Here is a 10,648-nt window from a genome sequence, read left to right on the forward strand (position 1 = left end):
CATTTGACAAAATCCAACATCCCTTTTTGATAAAAACACTTCAAAAGGTAGGAATTGAAGGAAACTTCCTCAACATGATAAAGAGCATATATGAAAAACCCACAGCCAGCATAGTACTCAATGGTGAGAGACTGAAAGCCTTCCCTCTAAGATCAGGAACAAGACAAGGATGCCCGCTGTCACCACTGTTATTCAACATTGTGCTGGAAGTGCTAGCCAGGGCAATCCGGCAAGACAAAGAAATAAAAGGCATCCAAATTGGAAAAGAAGAAGTAAAACTGTCATTGTTTGCAGATGATATGATCTTATATCTAGAAAACCCTGAGAAATCGACGATACACCTACTAGAGCTAATAAACAAATTTAGCAAAGTAGCAGGATACAAGATTAATGCACATAAGTCAGTAATGTTTCTATATGCTAGAAATGAACAAACTGAAGAGACACTCAAGAAAAAGATACCATTTTCAATAGCAACTAAAAAAATCAAGTACCTAGGAATCAACTTAACCAAAGATGTAAAAGACCTATACAAAGAAAACTACATAACTCTACTAAAAGAAATAGAAGGGGACCTTAAAAGACGGAAAAATATTCCATGTTCATGGATAGGAAGGCTAAATGTCATTAAGATGTCAATTCTACCCAAACTCATCTACAGATTCAATGCAATCCCAATCAAAATTCCAACAACCTACTTTGCAGACTTGGAAAAGCTAGTTATCAAATTTATTTGGAAAGGGAAGATGCCTCGAATTGCTAAAGACACTCTAAAAAAGAAAAACGAAGTGGGAGGACTTACACTCCCTGACTTTGAAGCTTATTATAAAGCCACAGTTGCCAAAACAGCATGGTACTGGCACAAAGATAGACATATAGATCAATGGAATCGAATTGAGAATTCAGAGATAGACCCTCAGATCTATGGCCGACTGATCTTTGATAAGGCCCCCAAAGTCACCGAACTGAGCCATAATGGTCTTTTCAACAAATGGGGCTGGGAGAGTTGGATATCCATATCCAAAAGAATGAAAGAGGACCCCTACCTCACCCCCTACACAAAAATTAACTCAAAATGGACCAAAGATCTCAATATAAAAGAAAGTACCATAAAACTCCTAGAAGATAATGTAGGAAAACATCTTCAAGACCTTGTATTAGGCGGCCACTTCCTAGACTTTACACCCAAAGCACAAGCAACAAAAGAGAAAATAGATAAATGGGAACTCCTCAAGCTTAGAAGTTTCTGCACCTCAAAGGAATTTCTCAAAAAGGTAAAGAGGCAGCCAACTCAATGGGAAAAAATTTTTGGAAACCATGTATCTGACAAAAGACTGATATCTTGCATATACAAAGAAATCCTACAACTCAATGACAATAGTACAGACAGCCCAATTATAAAATGGGCAAAAGATATGAAAAGACAGTTCTCTGAAGAGGAAATACAAATGGCCAAGAAACACATGAAAAAATGTTCAGCTTCACTAGCTATTAGAGAGATGCAAATTAAGACCACAATGAGATACCATCTAACACCGGTTAGAATGGCTGCCATTAAACAAACAGGAAACTACAAATGCTGGAGGGGATGTGGAGAAATTGGAACTCTTATTCATTGTTGGTGGGACTGTATAATGGTTCAGCCACTCTGGAAGTCAGTCTGGCAGTTCCTTAGAAAACTAGATATAGAGCTACCATTCGATCCAGCGATTGCACTTCTCGGTATATACCCGGAAGATCGGAAAGCAGTGACACAAACAGATATCTGCACGCCAATGTTCATAGCAGCATTATTCACAATTGCCAAGAGATGGAAACAACCCAAATGTCCTTCAACAGATGAGTGGATAAATAAAATGTGGTATATACACACGATGGAATACTACGCGGCAGTAAGAAGGAACGATCTGGTGAAACATATGACAACATGGATGAACCTTGAAGACATAATGCTGAGCGAAATAAGCCAGGCACAAAAAGACAAATATTATATGCTACCACTAATGTGAACTTTGAAAAATGTAAAACAAATGGTTTATAATGTAGAATGTAGGGGAACTAGCAGTAGAGAGCAATTAAGGAAGGGGGAACAATAATCCAAGAAGAACAGATAAGCTATTTAACGTTCTGGGGATGCCCAGAAATGACTATGGTCTGTTAATTTCTGATGGATGTAGTAGGAACAAGTTCACTGAAATGTTGCTATATTATGTAACTTTCTTGGGGTAAAGTAGGAACATGTTGGAAGTTAAGCAGTTATCTTAGGTTAGTTGTCTTTTTCTTACTCCCTTGTTATGGTCTCTTTGAAATGTTCTTTTATTGTATGTTTGTTTTCTTTTTAACTTTTTTTTTCATACAGTTGATTTAAAAAAGAAGGGAAAGTTAAAAAAAAAAAAAAAAAAAGAAAAAAGACAAACAAGGAAAAAAAAAAAAAGATGTAGTGCCCCCTTGAGGAGCCTGTGGAGAATGCAGGGGTATTTGCCTACCCCACCTTCATGGTTGCTAACATGACCACAGACATAGGGGACTGGTGGTTTGATGGGTTGAGCCCTCTACCATAAGTTTTACCCTTGGGAAGACGGTTGCTGCAAAGGAGAGGCTAGGCCTCCCTGTATTTGTGCCTACGAGTCTCCTCCTGAATGCCTCTTTGTTGCTCAGATGTGGCCCTCTCTCTCTGGCTAAGCCAACTTGAAAGGTGAAATCACTGCCCTCCCCCCTACGTGGGATCAGACACCCAGGGAAGTGAATCTCCCTGGCAACGTGGAATATGACTCCCGGGGAGGAATGTAGACCCGGCATCGTGGGATGGAGAACATCTTCTTGACCAAAAGGGGGATGTGAAAGGAAATGAAATAAGCTTCAGTGGCAGAGAGATTCCAAAACGAGCCGAGAGATCACTCTGGTGGGCACTCTTACGCACACTTTAGACAACCTTTTTTAGGTTCTAAAGAATTGGGGTAGCTGGTGGTGGATACCTGAAACTATTAAACTACAACCCAGAACCCATGAATCTCGAAGACAGTTGTATAAAAATGTAGCTTATGAGGGGTGACAGTGGGATTGGGAATGCCATAAGGACCAAACTCCACTTTGTCTAGTTTATGGATGGATGTGTAGAAAAGTAGGGGAAGCAAACAAACAGACAAAGGTACCCAGTGTTCTTTTTTACTTCAATTGCTCTTTTTCACTCTAATTATTATTCTTGTTATTTTTGTGTGTGTGCTAATGAAGGTGTCAGGGATTGATTTAGGTGATGAATGTACAACTATGTAATGGTACTGTAAACAATCGAAAGTATAATTTGTTTTGTATGACTGCGTGGTATGTGAATATATCTCAATAAAATGATGATTAAAAAAAAAAAAAAAAAAAAGCAGATGGATGGATGAATGAATGAATGAATGAATGAGAACCAAGGGATAGCCTGCTAAAGATGGAGAATGGTTGAGGGTTGTGCCAGTTTGTATATATTATGTCCCCCAGAAAAAGCCATGTTCTTTGATGCAATCTTGTAGGGGCAGACATATTAGTGTTGATTAGATTGAGTTCTTTGATTGAGTGTTTCCATGGAGGTATGACTCAATCAACTGTGACTGAAACATTTGATTGGATAATTTCCATGGAGGTGTTACTCCGCCCATTCAGGGTGGCTGTTAGTTGGAAAGTCATACAAAGGAATTCACAGACAGAGGGAACGAGAGCAACTGAGAGTAATACTTTGAAGAGCAGCTGCAGCTAAGGAGGACAAAACACCCCAAGAGCAATATTTTGGAGAACGTCATTTTGAAACACAACCTGGGAGCGAGCAGATGCCAGCCACGTGCCTTCCCGGCTAACAGAGGTTTTCCAGACATCAATGGCCATCCTTCAGTGAAGGTACCCAATTGTAGATGCATTATCTTGGATACTTTATGGCCTTGAGACTGTAACTTGGTAACCAAACAAACCCCCTTTATAAAAGTCAATCCATTTCTGGTGTTTTGCATTCTGGCAGCATTAGCAAACCAGAACAAGGATGTATACAGATATCAGGGAAGATATCTTATCATAGACAGGTGTTGAGGTATCTGCCGAGGATAAACCCAGAGACAAGGGAGGATATATAAATAATACATATTTTTAAATGACTGTACAAAACATGTTTGTGTCAGGGAATAAGTTAAGACAGGGTAGAAGCGAACTCCTTCTGTACTGCAGCTCAAACATTACCTCCTCAGAACGGTCTAATTCAATGGTTCTCAAACTTGAGCCTGCATCAGAATTACCAGGAGAGCTTGTTAAGACACATTTTGCTGGGTACCATCCCCAGAGTTTCTGATTCAGGAGGTCTGGGGTGGGGCCGGAGAATTTGCATTTCTAACAAGTTCCCAGGTGGTGCTGCTGCTACTGCTCCAGGGACACACTTTGAGAACCACTGCCCAAAAGTAGTTCCTTGGGGCATTTTTTGTCCACTTCCCATCACTGTTTTAAGCATTTTACATAAATTAACCCATTTAATTTTCATAACAACCTTATAAGATAGATACTTTTATTAACTGCATTCTACAGTTGAAGGAAGAAGCAAGAGAAATTAAATTATGCTACCCAAATCACGTAACTCATTTAGCTCTGAAGTCTATTTGACTATAAGAGGAACTTTACAGCCAGACAACCTCAGTCCAACTGTCAGCTTGTGACCTTGGACAATCTACTTCTCTCTATGCCTCAGTCTCTTATGAAACAGATTATAGTAGCAATACCTCATAGGGTGTTGGGAGGATTAAATGAGATAATGCACAAGACCTCTTGTTATAGTGACGATTAGAAATGCATATGCTTCTTAGGGGTTGTGACGGTTTCATGGGTCAGCTTGGCGAGGTTGTGGTATCTAATTGTTAGGTCAGGCAAGCTCTGGGCTGATTGTTACTGTGAGGATATTTCATAGGTGAATTTGCATCTGTGGCTGATTGCATCTACAATCAGCAAAGATTATCCCAGCAGTGAGGGGAATCTCTTTTATCCAAGCAGTTAGAGGTCTTAAAGCTAGACCTGAGGATTTCAGAAGCCAGAAAGAAAAATTTCTATCTCTAGCTCAGCCAGCCAGCTTCTCCTGGGAGAATTCAACTTCCCCTTCATCAGAGTTTCCAACTTGCGGCCTGCCCTAAGAAATTCAGACTTGCCGATCTCCACAACTCCATGAGCCAATTCCTATAATAAATTTCTTAATATTTTATAAATTTATATATAAAATATATATCCTGTCAGTTCTAGTTCTCTGGAGAACCAATTAATCCTAACGTGTAAAAGAAAAGAGTTGGATATTTTTAAAACAGTCAGTCAATTGTTTTTATCTAATCTTTTGAGGCTTTTGGTTGGTGGCATGGCCCTTTTGTAGTTAAAATGGAAAATTCCAAAAATTTAAGCACTTAAGAATCTCAAAACCAAAATGAAATAGGAGTTCATAAAATTGTTTGAGAGCCCTACTCTTGCCCTAGCTAGTAAATTAAGTTTGGCATTATTGTCAGACTGAATAAAGAGTAAAGTTAAATAGTATAAAAAGATAAAGAGGCCTTTCCTCCCCTATCTTTAAGCCATATTCTCCCACATAATGTAAAATAATGGTAAATAAAATTTTAGTGGCTATTTAATTCCATACCTGTCTTCATTCTCCTTTTCTTCAATACAGCCCCCACCCATATCCATGCCCATGGGGGTGGGGGCCTGGGGATCTTTCTAAGCTGTTTAAGTATTTAAACATCTGAGCTACAGCCATTCACAACAGAAGTTATTTCATAGTTGCTTGTCACTTTGCAAGTAGGGGCTAAGCTGTTAAAATACTTATTTTGGCATTGCTGGACTATAAACTTTCTTTACCTGTAATATGAAGTGTTTGAGTTTTTAATTGGACTGGATGATCAGTAGTCTTTTTTGTTGATTTTTTCTTTTTTTTTTAAAGCCATGTGAACGCTAAGAAACTGCATGGTTTGTTGTGTTCAATATAATGTAGAAAACACTCTGCATTCTCTAGAGATACATTACAAAATATTTTGTGAATATCCAAATTTGTGAAACTATTAGAACATAGGAATGCAGTGAGGTATAATTATTACATTTAAAGGACCTCTGGAGAGCTTTTTGGAAGGTATGGTGATCAGAAGGCAGTGGCCTTGCATACCAGCCCTTCCACTTCTGAGGTGCAAATTAGGGCCTCAGAAACCTTGATTTGTCTTTTTTTTTTTTTTTTTAGCATAGATTGGAAACAGTTGAAAACTCTTAAATCCTCAGATGCCAGGGGTCAACGATAGCATCAGTTAAGTATTTAGCAGAAACGAACTCCATAATGAATGGAATTCAGTTCCACACATGGTTTGTTCAAATGTAATGAGTAGCCTATTTTTTTAATGTCTTTTAAAAAATGCAAATATTTGGATGAAATTTTTGTTTTGATATATCCTTTTGCTATACCAACCAAGGTTTCAGAATTCACCTTTTGAACAACTTGCTTCCATTATCTCTAAAGTGAATTTAAGAATTGATAATGGTGATAAATGCACAACTGTGTGATGATACTGTGTGCCATTGATTGTATACTTCGGAGGGATGGATGGAGTGTGGATATATCTCAATAAAATTGCATTTAAAAAATGAATTTAAGGATTTTTTTGAATCATACCTGTCACTCAGACATATGAGAATAAAGTGTTCATAAAAGCATGGATCTGTCTTGGAAAAAAAATACCAAAAAGCTAGAACAGAAATTTCACAAGGACAGGAAGTTTGTCTTGTTGGTTGCTGGGACTCCAGAGCCTAGAACAGAGCCTCACAAGCAGCAGTACCTCAATAACTACATCTTGTGTTGCCTTTTGCCAGGTAAACTTTTCTTTTTAAATCAATTTTATACTCAACCTTTTAACATTTTTGAGATTCAGCTTTTACTGTGTTTGCATGTGATCATCTAAATGCACTTTCTATCTCCACTAAGGTTGGGATCTCTCAACCTAAGCACGTTTTGGGGTCAGACCTTTTGTTGTGGGGGGCTGTCCATTTAAACAGCATCTGTGGAGTCTACCTTCTAGATGCCATTAGCAATTCTCTGTAGTGACAACCAAAAATGTCTCCAAACACTGCTAGATGTCCCTTTGGGGGAAAAAATCACCCCTGGTTGAGAATCACTGGTCCAGGTCATTCTGTTGCCTCCAGCTGGCTTCTCTCAAATGTCCTCTTTACCATAGAAGTCGAGTCCTACTCGGTTCTCCCCCTGAGGTTTCCCAGAGAAAGTTACCGCAGGACTGACGTGGCCCCTTCTTTTGGTTCCCCACATGACAACTGCTCTTCTTTATGGGAGAGTCGCACAGAGAAAACCACTGAGTGTGGCACACCCTTGCTCAGCCCTCCACAGGGGCCCCCAAAACACCATAGGGTGAGGGTTAGCCACGTCCCCCGATGGGAGGGCGTGAGGCTCTCTCATCCCTGGAGATCAGTCCTGCATGCCCGAGTCCCCACGACCCAGTCTGTTTCTGGGATGTCTGGCACTCAGAAAGTCTTCTCCCATTAGACAAAAACATTCCTCGTACAGGGCACGGCCAAAACATCAAGAGAATACCAGAACTCCAGAAGAGGTGTGTTTCCTGAAGTCAGAGGTGTCCAATCTGCAATGTGTGGAGCTTTAAAAGTAAGCATGAAATAAAGGCATTCCACTGCCTCCTTCCTGCTACCTTTATAGCTCTGATCAGCTCCTGACCATACAGAAAGTTAAACTCTTGAACAAGGATGTTCGCTCATGAACACACCCTGTTTTTTTAGGGATCCTGTTACCTAAATCCATATTTAGGAGATTTTTTCACCTTCAGGGGAACATGATTAGCATAGAAGCATTCCACACTTGGTGAAAAACATCTCCTATGATAGCACGCAGAGCAGTTTGGCTCCTTAGGATTCTAGAACCAATCTGTTCCAGAAAGGACTGCTGCTTTACCTTAGCATGACCAAAATGCTCAAAGGAACTGTCTGCCTTCAAAGGTGAAATTCAAGCTTCCACCTCCAGAGAAACCGAAAAGCTGCTTGCACACTTTAAAATAGCTAGCCCTCTCTCCTCACGCCCACCACTCCTTTCTACCAAGGTTTTTGTGTGTGTGTGTGTGTTTTAATAATTAAATTCGGTTTTATTGAGATATATTCACATACCATACAATCACCCATGGTGTACAATCAACTGTTCAAAGCACCACCATATAGTTGTGCATTCATCACCCCAATCCATCCCTGAACATTTTCCTTAAGCCAAAAAGAATAAGAACAAGAATAAAAAATAAAAGCAAAAAAGAACACCCAAATCATCACCCCCATTGCACCTCACCTTTCATCTAGTCTTTGTCCCCATTTTTCTACTCATCCATCTACACATTAGATAAAGGGAGTGAAATCCACAAGGTTTTCACAATCACACTGTCACCCCCTTTTAAGCTATATTGCCACACAATCATCTTCAAGAGTCAAGGCCACTGGGTTGCAGTTTGATAGTTTCAGGTATTTACCTCTAGCTATTCCAATACATTAAAACCTAAAAAGTGTTATCTATATAGTGCGTAAGACTGTCCACCAGAGTGACCTCTCGACTCCATATGGAATCTCCCAGCCTGTGAAACTTTATTTCGTTTCATTTTGCATCCCCTTTTTGGTCAAGAAGATGTTCTCAATCCCACGATGCTGGGTCCAGATTCATCCCCGGGAGTCATATCCTGCATTGCCAGGGAGATTTATACCCCTGGGAGTCAGATCCCATGTAAGGGAGAGGGCAGTGAGTTCACCCCCCGACTTGACTTAGCTAGAGAGAGAGAGAGGGCCACATCTGAGCAACAAAGAGGCACTCAGGGAAAGACTCTTAGGCACAATTATAAGCAGGTTTAGCCTCTCCTTTGCAGCAATGAGCTTCATAAGGGCAAGCACCAAGATCTTGGGCTCGGCATACCAACCCATCAGTCCTCAATGTTTGTGAGAACATCAGCAACAACCCAGGTGAGGAAGTCCAACACTTCTGCATCTTCCCCCAGCTCCTGAGGGGGCCCTGCATATTTTTATTCTCCACCCAAATTACTCTGGATGTGTCACTATTTCACACTAACCTATACAAACCTACCAGATCTCACTTCCTATTCAAAGTTCCATATAATTATATCTATCTAGATTTTTAAAAATCATTTGGTCTGGTCTTGGCCAGGCACCCTGTTATATCTATAGCCAGAGATAAATCTGTATCTATGTCCTTTATACATTAACAGATGGCAGAGGGTCATCCTGTGTTCTGCCTTTGTAGAACCATTTTTTTAATTAAATTCAGTTTTATTGAAATACATTCACACACCATACAATCATCCATGGTATACAATCCATTGTCCACAGTATGATAACATAGTTATGCGTTCATCACCACAATCTATCTCTGATCATTTTCCTTACATCAGAAAGAACCAGAACAAGAATAAAAAATAACTGTGAAAAAAGAACACCCAAATCATCCCCCCATCCCACCCCATTTGTCCTTTAGTTTTTATCCCCATTCCTCCACTCATCCATACACTAGATAAAGGGGGTGTGATCCACAAGGTCTTCACAATCACACTGTCGCCCCTTGTAATCTACATTATTCTATAATTGTCTTCAGGAGTCCAGACTGCTGGGTTGGAGTTTGGTAGTTTCAGGTATTTACTTCTAGCTATTCCAATACATTAAAACCTAAGAGGTGTTATCTATATAGTGCATAAGAATGTCCACCAGAGTGACCTCTTGACTCCATTTGAAATCTCTCAGCCACTGAAACTATTTCGTCTCAATTTGCATCCCCCTTTTGGTCAAGAAGATACTGTCAGTCCCATGATACCGGGTCCACATTCATCCCCGGGAGTCATATTCTGCATTGCCAGGGAGATTTACACCCCTGGGAGTCGGGTCCTACGTAGGGGGGAGGGCAGCGAGTTCACCTGTCGAGATGGCTCAGTTAGAGAGAGAGAGGGCCACATCTGAGCAACAAAGAGGTACTCAGGGGGAGACTCTTAGGCACAATTATATGCAAGTTTAGAATCTCCTTTGCAGTAACGAGCTTCATAAGGGCAAGTCCCATGATCGAGGGCTCAGCACATCAAACCGCCAGTCCCAATGTTTGTGACAACATCAACACCAGTCCAGGTGAGGATGTCCAACACATCTGCACCTTCCCCCAGATCCTCGGGGCTGGGGAGGGGGAGGCTGTAAATGTATTTTTTATTATCTGCCCAAATTACTCTGAGATGTGTCACTATTTCACTCCAGCCTATACTAACCTACCGTATCTCACTTTCTATTCAAAGTTCCATGCAATTGTGGTGTTTGAACAAATCGACTGTAGAGTTGTACCATTTAGAAAATTTAGATCCTGTACCAAACAGATATCTCTTCCCTTGGTCTCATATGGAAGTTGAAGTTTTAAAACACAATCAGTTTCAACCTTTACCCTTTGGCCTGGCTTGCCCTGGTCTTAACCAGACCTGCTTCATTCATATCACTAATTGAAGTCTGGGATCTTTTTCAGCTTTTTTTTTTTTTTTTTTTTTTTTTTGACAGTGGCTGTATGCACTAATACTGACATTCATATCTGCCGAGCTCTAGCTCTCAGTTTCAGGTGTCTCAGAAATAT

Source organism: Choloepus didactylus, chromosome 9 (genome assembly GCF_015220235.1).
Source record: "Choloepus didactylus isolate mChoDid1 chromosome 9, mChoDid1.pri, whole genome shotgun sequence".
Lineage (NCBI taxonomy): Eukaryota > Metazoa > Chordata > Mammalia > Pilosa > Megalonychidae > Choloepus > Choloepus didactylus.